General features: G+C 48.9%; 1 protein-coding gene across 2 annotated transcripts in view; it reads left to right on the top strand.

The window, feature by feature from the left end:
- The first annotated feature begins 1,782 nt into the window (after nt 1-1,782).
- MOSPD1 (motile sperm domain containing 1) overlaps nt 1,783-12,009 on the top strand; it is a 49,431-nt gene continuing 39,204 nt past the window's right edge. For both annotated transcript variants that reach the window (XM_040405351.1, XM_040405352.1), the window contains exon 1: nt 1,783-1,984. The gene's annotated coding sequence lies outside the window, so the exon portion shown is untranslated. The remainder of the gene's footprint in view (nt 1,985-12,009) is intronic.

Raw genomic sequence — 12,009 nt, forward strand, 5'->3', positions numbered from 1 at the left:
TGAAGGTGCAGTGCAGGAAGCAGTGGTGATGATGGATAAAGGTGCAGTGCAGGAAGCAGTGATGATAATGCATGGAAATGCTGTGAAGGTAGCTGTGATGATGATGGATGAAGGTGCAGTGCAAGAAGCAGTGGTGATGATGCATGGAAATGCTATGAAGGAAGCAGTGATGATAATGGATGAAGGTGCAGTGCAGGAAGCAGTGATGATGGGTGAAGGTGCAGTGCAGGAAGCAGTGATGATGATGATGGATGAAGGTGCAGTGCAGGAAGCAGTGATGATGATGATGATGATGATGGATGAAGGTGCAGTGCAGGAAGCAGTGGTGATGATGGATGAAGGTGCAGTGCAGGAAGCAGTGATGATAATGCATGGAAATGCTGTGAAGGTAGCTGTGATGATGATGGATGAAGGTGCAGTGCAAGAAGCAGTGGTGATGATGCATGGAAATGCTGTGATGATAATGGGTGAAGGTGCAGTGCAGGAAGCAGTGGTGATGATGGATGAAGGTGCAGTGCAGGAAACTGTGGTGAGAATGCATGGAGGTGCAGTGCAGAAACAGTTATGATGATGCATGGAAATGCTGTGAAGGAAGCTGTGATGATAATGGATGAAGGTGCAGTGCAGGAAGCAGAGATGATGATGGATAAAGATTCAGTGCAGGAAGCAGAGATGATGATGGATGAAGATGCAGTGCAGGAAGCAGAGATGATGATGGATGAAGGTGCAGTGCAGGAAGCAGTGATGATGATGGATGAAGGTGCAGTGCAGGAAGCAGTGATGATGATGATGGATGAAGGTGCAGTGCAGGAAGCAGTGATGATGATGGATGAAGGTGCAGTGCAGGAAGCAGTGATGATGATGGATGAAGGTGCAGTGCAGGAAGCAGTGGTGATGATGATGGATGAAGGTGCAGTGCAGGAAGCAGTGGTGATGATGGATAAAGGTGCAGTGCAGGAAGCAGTGATGATAATGCATGGAAATGCTGTGAAGGTAGCTGTGATGATGATGGATGAAGGTGCAGTGCAAGAAGCAGTGGTGATGATGCATGGAAATGCTGTGATGATAATGGGTGAAGGTGCAGTGCAGGAAGCAGTGGTGATGATGGATGAAGGTGTGATGGTGATGGATGAAGGTGCAGTGCAGGAAGCAGTGATGATGATGGATGAAGGTGCAGTACAAGGAGCAGTGGTGATGATGCATGGAAATGCTATGATGATAATGGGTGAAGGTGCAGTGCAGGAAGCAGTGATGATGATGATGGATGAAGGTGCAGTGCAGGAAGCAGTGATGATGATGGATGAAGGTGCAGTGCAGGAAGCAGAGATGATGATGGATGAAGGTGCAGTGCAGGAAGCAGTGATGATGATGGATGAAGGTGCAGTGCAGGAAGCTGTGGTGATAATGCATGGAGGTGCAGTGCAGAAAACAGTGGTGATGATGCATGGGAATGCTGTGAAGGTAGCTGTGATGATGATGATGATGGATGAAGGTGCAGTGCAGGAGGCAGTGGTGATGATGCATGGAAATGCTGTGAAGGAAGCAGTGATGATGATGGATGAAGGTGCAGAGCAGGAAGCAGTGATGATGATGGCTGAAGGTGCAGTGCAGGAAGCAGTGGTGATGATGGATGAAGGTGCAGTGCAGGAGGCAGTGGTGATGAGGCATGGAAATGCTGTGAAGGAAGCAGTGATGATGATGGATGAAGGTGCAGAGCAGGAAGCAGTGATGATGACGCATGGAGATGCCGGAGCAGTGGAGATGCTGATGTAGGCGCCGTACAGGAAGCAGGAGCTCTCTGACGTCATACACCCAGCGGCCGCTGACTGTGACTGCACTGAGCTCTGAGCTGAGCTGTACGATCACTGACAGAGGCGGCAGCATCCGCAGCAGGAGCTCTGACGTCACGGCTGTGGCTCCGGGGCGGCACTGCGGCCAGAGGCTGCTGACAAAGGGACGGAGAGCTGCGGGACTCGGCGAGAAGGTAAGAGGGGGGAACCGGGGGCGGGGAGGGCGGGGGAACAACGTGACATCCGCACACACTGCCTCATGTGACCCGAGCAGACACCGAGCCGAGTAAACACGGCGGCGGCTGCGGGCATTGTGTGCCCGGGAGGGGGGATCCATGTGTGTGGGCAGCAGCAGGACAAGGGGCAGCACTGCACGGGCATTCGGGGCAGAGGGCAGAAATCTGAGTCTCATGTCTAAAACCATATGAATAAATAATCACTGATGAGGGGGATGGGCTATGCTTTCACCAATATTCCCCCAGCCAAACCAGTGGTTGACTTGTCACCTGCCTGACATCTGTCCATGGGGGTGAATGCAGGAAGGAAATTGGAAGAATTATCCATAAGGGAAAACTGCTCCTACATGGCCACCTCTAGTGCTGTATGTACTAAGGCTCAGGACTTGGAGGCACATATCCCTCACAGTCGCTGTCACATGCTGTAGGACAATCGCAAGATCTCCGATAATGTCTGATTAATTATTTATTATCGATGAGCCGATGTGCTGAGGACGCTGCCATCTGCATAAAGCTCCACATGATATTGAGACCGGGCAGAGAATGGCGATACGTAAGGTCCAGGGTGGTCACAACGTGGTTCAGGATCCACATGCGGCTCGTGGGTTTCTATAAGTGTCCACAGTTCATTGAGTTTCCGCTGATTGATGAGCGCAAGACCTGGCTACGTTCTGGTGGCTGCTGACATGCCATTTCCTGTAGGAAGAGTAGAGGAAGGCGCAGTATAATAGAGTAGAAGCTGTATTACAGGGACACCGGCCGATGCCTGATCCATTTCGATGAGGGCACCGTGGGCACTACTGTAGGATTGGAATGGCTATGGGATGTCACTTGGATCACTAAAGCTTTAAATAGCCATCGACCACCAAACCCTCTTTCGGGTGACAGCTATTCCTACTAACCTCGGCCCCCCCCATACAAATGCATCTTCACCCAAGCGTGCATCTGTTCAGAACCAGCGAGGGCGGAATAATTCACTGTCAAACTTCTTTACCGTCCTCATATCTCTCCTGATTGGGCATGTTAAAGGCCATAAGCCTGATTCTTCTTTGCCCCGACATCTGCTGTTGGTGAAGAGATGGGAGGCCCCCATACACATTAGATGGTTGTCTGGTCTTCTTGAAACCAGCAGGTTCACCCGACGTTAAAAGGGTTTTCCGGGGAGAGTAAAAAAAAAAGGGGGGGGGGCCCAGAACTTGCCTTTCTGACGTTTCTTTGGTGCCCCCCCCCCCCATGTGCCAGTGTTGACGATCATGCAAAAGGTGTTTGGGACAAAATTGACCCAACATATCTGCCCAGCTTTGTGGTTACCAGTGTGTTTTTTAGCTTAATCCTTACCCCCTGCAAGTGAAATGTAGTATTATGTGTTGGTCCACCAAATTGGAAGCCGCTCCTTAAGGGGGTTGTCTGATAGGTGTGGGTCCCAGTGGTGGGATCGGAGGTGATCCGGTGGGATATCAAGAACGGAGTGGACCAAAGTGGTGGCTGGAGGACTCTGGTCAGGCCACCACCAAGTGCTTTCCCCATAGAAGTGAATGGGACCGCACCGCACATGACCGGCCACCGCTCCTATTCACTTCTATGGGCCCGGCTATTTTCACCAGCCCCATAGAAATGAATGGAAGGCGGCTGCACATGCGCAGTGCGCCCTCCACCACTTTCAGGGCTCCGTTTAGGAGATGGGTGCAGGTCCCAGTGGTGGGACCTGCACCTATCAGACAATGGGGACATATGCTAGCGATATGCCCCCGTTGTCTGTGATAGGACAACCCCTATAAAGAGAATAACAGTTCAATGCAAAGGGCAGGCAGCATGTTATAGAGCAGGAGGAGCTGAGCAGATTAGTATATCTAGTTTTGTGGGAAAAGATTGAGTAAAACTTGTATTCATTTACACTTCTGTTCTTATGCTTAGGAGTCATGTGGGTGGTCCTATCAGTCCCCGGCGTGCGCTGAGTGGTACCTCCCGCATGAGTTGTAAGCATAAAAAGAGCTGAGGTTTAAAGGGAGCCAGTCAGCAGCTATAAGTAGGGACTGGGAAGGGCTTCGTATACACAGCATCGGACTGACCCACCAGAGTACCAGAGGATCCTCTAGATCAGGGATGGCCAACCTGAGGCTCTCCAGCTGTTGCAAAACTACATCTCCCAGCATGCTCAGACTGCCTACAGCTATTAGCCTACAGCAGGGCATGGTGGGAGTTGTAGTTTTACAACAGCTGGAGAGCCGCAGGTTGGCCATGCCTGCTCTAGATCCTAGGCTCTGATACCACAGTGGGCCCCAAAGGCCTAGTAGAAATAAGCCCATTTGGAGCTGTCTTGGAAGCCAGTCACGTACCACTAGGGTCTATTTGACTCAAAACCTATTAGACTTTATTGATAATATACGGGTTGGGCCCCAAGAATAATTTCCTCTGGTGGGAACAAGGAAGCCCAGTCCGACACTGTGTATACACACTTAAGGCTCCATTCACACGTCCGCAATTCTGTTACGCATTTTGCGGACCCATTCATTTCTGTGGGGCAATTCTGTTCCGCAATTGCGGACAAGATTAGGCATTTTCTATTATAGTGCCGGCGATGTGCGGTCTGCAAAATGCGGAACACACATTGCCGGTGTCCGTGTTTTGTGGATCTGCAAAACACATACGGATGTGTGAATGGACCCTAAAGGGGTTGTCCTGTTTTTTTCATATTGATGACCTATCCTCAGGATAGGTCCCTATCACTAAATATACTGCCTCAGTTTGGACTTACCTAAGCCTACAATATTCAGGGCAGTGTAGGAACATTACAAAAAAACAAAATGGCTGCACACCATTATATATACAAACAATAGAGCTAAGAAGTGGGGGTCATTCTAGATAAAAGTGGTACAATACCGACTATAAATGAATAATGGAAGCTCTTAGCGCACATACGTGTCGGGCCCATCTACCAGGCGTCAAGGTGGCTTCCGCAGATGGGTCCCCATCACTAAATATACTGCCTCACTTTGGACTTACTTAAGCCTACAATATTCAGGGCAGTGTAGGAACCAGCTACAAACGTACTCTGCTCAGAAGTCCCAGATAGATGAGCGTGTTCAGTCACCTTGACGCCTGGTAGATGGGCTCGACACGTATGTGCGCTAAGAGCTTCCATTGACTCACTTATAGTCGGTATTGTACCACTTTTATCTAGAATGACCCCCATTTCTTAGCTCTATTGTTTGTATATATAACGGTGTGCAGCCATTTAGTTTTTTGTATCTATCCTCAGGATATGCAGGCCATAGACTTCTATTATGACGGAATGAATAACGGAATGCCTCTAAAGGCATTCCGTTATGCATTCTGACATGGTCCGTGGTAACGGAAACCATAACACAATTCAAAATATGAAATTCGCTCATCCCTAGTCATCAATATCAGATCGGCGGGGGTCCGACACTCGGCCCCCCGCCGATCAGCTGTTTGAGGAGACGGCATGAGCTGAGGATAGGTCATCAATATGAAAAAGCCCGGACAACCCCTTTAAGATAATGCTGTCATTCAGTACTGATAAGACGACTTCCGTCTACAGCTGAAACCTGAGGATAGGTCATCATCAGTATCAGCTCCTCCTGCTCTATAACATGCTGCCTGCAGATTACACTGCATTTTCCTTGAAGGGATCCACAGTAGTTTAATGCGCACGTTTGCGACCATGCGATATTTTATGCCATGTTAGCCCATAGAATTGCCTATCTACATGTGTGTGTCCAAGATTTTGAGGAGGTAGCCTTCATCCTTTATAGCAGGGATGCCCAACCTGCAGCCCTCCAGCTGTTGCAAAACTACAGCCTACAGCTATTAGGGTATGCTGGTAGTTGTAGTTTTGCAACAGCTGGAGGGCCGCAGGTTGGGCCTCCCTGCTTTATAGGATAGAAGTCTATATTGAAACAAAACAAGTCTTTTCCCCATGGATATTGTAGATCGTCTCTAAGGAAAAAAGAAATACACCCATATTCACAACAGGAAGCAGCTTAGTCATAAATGTCCGAAGTGGATGAAGGCGAGTGCGCAGGAAACGTATAATGGTATCATTTTATCTTTTTCTTCTCTGGGGCTATATGCTGTCTGCAACCAGGGCAAACATATTTCAGATCTGTCTGGTAGAGACGGGGCTTTTTATGTGGCAGCCATTATATATATGGATGGCGGACCTGCCGTATGAACGCACAGTGGCATCTCTCCCTTTATGAGCAGGACTGTGGCATTGGAAATCAAATTCCATGATGTTTCCCTGTAAATTCATCAGCAGAGTGCAGGCTGTATTCTTCCAGTCTATATTGTGTCCTACAATACAGCGGGCACGAGATATCATAAGATATAATGGTGGTCCTGATGAGACTTTTGGTCCCACCCTCCCCATGATTGGCAGGTTTTATTCCTATGCGTAACAGAAAAGAAAACTGCCAGGGGCGAGGAGGGCAGGTCCAAAAGTCTCATCGGGCCGCTGAAAACAGCACAGCAGAGGGGACAGGTTCCCTTTAAGAGGCACAGGCCTCTTAAAGGGAACCTGTAAAGGCAGTCCATGAGGCAGACTTTCATATCTACACCAGCTACACCCAGCGTAGATTTGAACCATCATTTCCGTCAGTTTCTGGCGTGAATTATAGTAAATCCATCAAGTCACATGAGGCCACGTCCCCTCCCACTAAGCCCCACGGGCTTTTCCTTGCCACTTTTTAAAAGTGTCTAGAGAAGTGAAAAGTCGCAAATTGAAGTAGGGTTTTTTGTTTTGGTTTTTTTGTTGCTTTTTCCTGCTTTTTTATTTGTGTTTTTATTTAACAAATAAGAAATACAATGTCAGCAAGTAGTAGAGCGAAGAGCTCAAAATTACATAAAAGTTACACTGTGAAAGCACTGGAACAAGTGTATCCATACTGTATCCAGTCATCAAGATATATCACATGATGATCAAATCAAAATAATAAAAGACAGAAAAGATTTCTTATGACTCTATGATGTGCCATACCTTTATTATTCCTGCTAGAATTACCAGCAGTTTGCATTGAAGGTCCAGCAATTCATTCATAACTTCTAGAAGTTCTGAAGGGGAATGCAAGTAGTTACCAAAACAGACATGTCAGGAGAGGTGACAGGTCCTCCTTAAAGGGGTTGTCGAGGTTCAGAGCTGAACCCTGACTTGTCCTCCTTTTCACCCGTCCGGCCCCTCTGAGATGAGCATTGGAGCATTTCAAGCTCAGATGCTCTCCCTTTCCCTGCGCTGAATCGCAAGGGCTTTTTCATTAGATCTGGTGACGTACTGGGTCTCTGCTAGGCAGAGGCTTCCGCCTAGCAGTGAGCCCGGTGACGTCACCGGCACTAATGGTCGGGCTTTAGCAATGCTAAAGCTAGGGCAGCACTAAAGCCCACCCATTAGTGCCGGTGACATCACCGGGCTCACTGCTGGGCAGAAGCCTCCACCTAGCAGTGTAAAATGTAAACAAACAGCGCAGAGCAAGGGAGAGCTTCGGAGCATGAAATGCTCAGATACTCATCTCAGAGGGGCTGCCTGGGTGAAAAAGGGGATATGTCCGGGTTCAGCTCCAAACCGGACAACCCCTTAAAATGTTTTGTTTTTTGAATTTGGATGTTTTTTTTCCCTGTCTTATAATATTCTGATTTGATTATGATGTGATTTACTTCTAGCAGGAATAATAAAAAAAATGCTACAACACAGAGTCATTAAAATAGATCCTCCAGAATGGTTTTTAAGAAGGGAATTAATGCAAGTAGTTGGTAAAACAGACCACCTGGGAGCACGTGTTCCCGTCCTGAACTCTGCTCCTGAAATGATTTATAATACTGTGTGTTCCTGCCTGTAATGAACTGTACTGACATAATGCCGTCAGTCCCAATCATTACAGCGGAAGTCGGGCAGAGACACACAGCTCCTGCACTACAGGAGCAGAGTTCGAAATGGGAATCACACTCCCCCATGGAGCGCGTTTCCCGCAGTCAACTCACTCATCTGAAACCGGCCTAGGGGTACGTTTTTCTTCCCCTCATGATGAATTGGTTCACGTTTAAGTGTCTTGTCTTTGTAGTCAATAATCTGTCATTCTGCAGTTCTGATCAGGCCTCTGGAGCAGAATTTTGGCCGAATGCCCACTTTTTTTTTACTAATAATGTTCTTGCTGTATATTACTTTTTTGTTATTTTTAATTAAATACAATATTTAGGGTACAGGACTTTTGCATGAAAAGATACAGTTGCTTCAAAATAATTAAAGGGTCCTATCACTTCTATAAACGGACATGTCAGAAGTTTACATCAGTTGTGCTGAGACTCCACACCCATCGCTATAACAAAGGGCAGAAGTGCTCAGCTCAGGGCTGCACCCCTTCCAGTCTCCTCAGTTCTCCTTGCAGGGCTGAGCATGTGATGCACCATTTTTTCGGCCCATAGGCACACGCTGGCTGGGTATGCTCATGTTTATAAGTAAGTCACTTGCTCTGTTGCTTCAGACATTACACATCTCCAGGCAGCTGCTGACGCTGGAGTATAAATATGTCACGTGTAACGTATTAGAACATAACCATGGACATTCACATTCCCTTGTATAGTATCCGAGGTGCACTTACACAGTCAGAAACAACTCAGGGCAGCTACATAGAAAGAACCATAATCAAAAACATGATCATGAAAGTTATGGTTAATAATTACATACACATTAGACTAAACTTGACTTGTGCTCCATGCACATTACACAGGCTGACCATCTAATGCGTATGGGGGTCCGTGACCATAAATGTCGGTGGAAAGGAGGATTGGGCATGTTGCCTTTTTTTCCCTTGGGAGCCATGCCGCCGTCGGAAAGGGTCTGGCATAGCCTTTTCCCCACTCCACGTTGAAGTAAGCATGACGAGCATGCATGCTTATGGGGACATCGAGGAGACAAGCTTTTTAGCCGCTAGCAAATGTGAATAGGTTTTAAACATTGATGGCCTGTTCTCATGTTAGATCGGTGAGGTCAAACTCCGGGGATCCCTGCTGATCAGTTGGGACTCAGCGACCCCTTCACACAGCTGATCGGAGGGGGGGGGGGGGTAAAAAGAGTCAAACCCAACCACTAATGATGACGGCGTAGCCTGAGAAATGGCCAACCCATATAGTGTCCAGCACATTAGTGCTATAGTATTTTTAGTGTTAGAATTTTTGGCAGAAATAACACGCCGGATGTAAACCAGTCAGTATCGGCAGCTTGGCTGTGGCTGAAGTGTCAGGGTGACCGGCCATTGTTTCAGGTGGTCAGGACATTATGCAGACTGCTACTCACCTTACAGACCGTTCGGGTCAGATCTGCTATAAAAGTACATGTCACAGAATGTGTGATTTTCTTTTCTTTTCTTTTCTTTTTTACATACTGCTTGTGCCCCCATTTACACAGAGAGATCATTGATTTTTGATCCAGACAGATGAATTCCTAAAGGTGTTGTGCCAAGTTTAGAATAGGTGATGACTATAACTGATCACTGGGGGTCTGACTGCAGGGACCCCAACCCATTCTGAGAACAGGGGTCCCTTCCCCTGTTGTAATAGAGCAGCAGGTTGGGCATGCGCTCTGCCGCTGCAGTCATCTTCTTTGGGCCTGCCGGAGATGGCCGAGTAAAGCACTTGGCTATTTCCGGCGTTCCCATAAAGAATGAGTGGAGCAGCAGGGCCCTGCAGCTCCATCAGATCGGTGGAGCAGGACCCCTGTTCTCGGGATCGGTGCGGGTCCCAGCTATCAGACCCCCAGCGATCAGTTAGATATCCCCAGAGGCGTATCTAGTGAAAATGGCGCCTATGGCAAGCACTGAAACTGCGCCCCTGTCAAAATATTTTAAACCCATCTTTCAGATAACCTTAACAAAAAAAAAACCACGATAGCTCTTTTGTAGAACCCCCATAAAAACTTACAGTTACTTGACTTGGCCCTTGGGGATCTCGGACGCCACTTCAACACTATGGCCGGGGGCTCGGCGGAGCTGATGTTGTGCTTTAACCTAATGAGAAAGATTTCATAATAAGGATTTGGAGAAAGGGCAGAGGGATAGCAGAGCAGGGAGAGGCTGGTGCTGCTACTAGGGGGTCATACCATGGGGGAGTAATAAAGCCCACCATAATGCCCCCCAGTAGTAATAATTCTCCTTATAATATGCAAAACATTTGTAATGCCCCCAGTTGAGCTAATGTTCCCATAATGTGCCAATATAAAATACCCCTTCTCAGTGCCCCCGTAGATGACCCCCATAGTGCCCCCCCCTTCCCCATAGTACCCACCATAATGTGTCCCAGTATAAAATGCCCCTATACAGAGCCCCCATATAAAATATCTTCTTTTTTAGCCTCAGTAGATGCCCCTATAGTGCCCCCCAATAATCTGCAGTAAGATGTGCCCCCATAGATGCCCCCAATCATGTGCCAGTAATAAGAGCCCCCCCACCATCATGTGCCAGTAGCCAGAGCCCCCCCATATCATGTCAGTAGCCAGAGCCCCCCCATATCATGTGTCAGTAGCCAGAGCCCCCCATATCATGTGCCAGTAGCCAGAGTGCCCCCAATCATGTGCCAGAAATAAGAGCCCCCCCACCATCATGTGCCAGTAGCCAGAGCCCCCCATATCATATGCCAGTAGCCAGAGCCCCCCCCCATATCATGTGCCAGTAGCCCCCCATATCATGTGCCAGTAGCCCCCCTTATCATGTGCCAGCCCAGTAGTCCCCCCTTATCATGTGCCAGCCCAGTAGTCCCCCCTTATCATGTGCCAGCCCAGTAGCCCCCCTTATCATGTGCCAGTAGCCCCCCATATCATGTGCCAGTAGCCCCCCATATCATGTGCCAGTAGCCCCCCTTATCATGTGCCAGCCCAGTAGTCCCCCCTTATCATGTGCCAGCCCAGTAGTCCCACCTTATCATGTGCCAGCCCAGTAGCCCCCCTTATCATGTGCCAGTAGCCCCCTCATCATGTGCCAGTAGCCCCCCATATCATGTGCCAGTAGCCCCCCATATCATGTGCCAGTAGCCCCCCATATCATGTGCCAGTAGCCCCCCTTATCATGTGCCAGTAGCCCCCCTTATCATGTGCCAGCCCAGTAGTCCCCCCTTATCATGTGCCAGCCCAGTAGTCCCCCCTTATCATGTGCCAGCCCAGTAGCCCCCCTTATCATGTGCCAGCCCAGCCCAGTAGTCCCCCCTTATGTGCCAGCCCAGTAGCCCCCCTTATGTGCCAGCCCAGTAGCCCCCCTTATCATGTGCCAGCCCAGTATTGTACCTATATAAAAAAATAAAAAAAAATAATACACTTATACTTACCTCCAGCAATGCGATGCGATGCAGGCCACCTCTTCCGTCTGTGTGTCCCTCGCTATACGGCTCAGGCGACGACGCGATGACGTCATCGCGCCATCACCGGCCTCTGATAGGCTGCCAGCACTAAGCCGGCAGCCTATCAGAGGAACAGGAGGGGACACACCTCTCCCTCCTCTGCCGCAGCACAGACAGGCATCTGTATTGCCGTCCTGAGGACGGCAATACAGATGACTATGGAGATGAGCGCTTCCGCAATGGAGGCGCTCATCTCCTGCTCTGCCCTGCCGCCGGCCGCGGCCGCCCCCACTTGTCACCAGGGCCGCAGCGCTGGGGTGCGGGGCCCGGGCACCCACTGCACCCCGTGTAGGATCGGCCCTGGTCGCCCCCCCCGCTTGGCGCCTATGGCACTAGCCATGGCTGCCATAGCTTGGATACGCCACTGGATATCCCCTATCCTGTGGATAGAATAATTGTGGAGAATCTTTTCTTAGAAGTTTGCTTTGTGGTGTTCCTCTGTTTTTCCTTCTAGAAATGTATTAATAAATTGTTAGCTGGGCATTACCATTTGAAGAGGTGTCCCTGCACACTCTGACACAGAGTCCACAGAGAGGCATGTCCGTAGCAGTCAGAGGCCCTCTTTAATATGTACTGTTATTTTAGAT

The sequence above is a fragment of the Bufo bufo genome, chromosome 8, assembly GCF_905171765.1.
Source record: "Bufo bufo chromosome 8, aBufBuf1.1, whole genome shotgun sequence".
NCBI classification, from domain to species: Eukaryota; Metazoa; Chordata; class Amphibia; order Anura; family Bufonidae; genus Bufo; species Bufo bufo.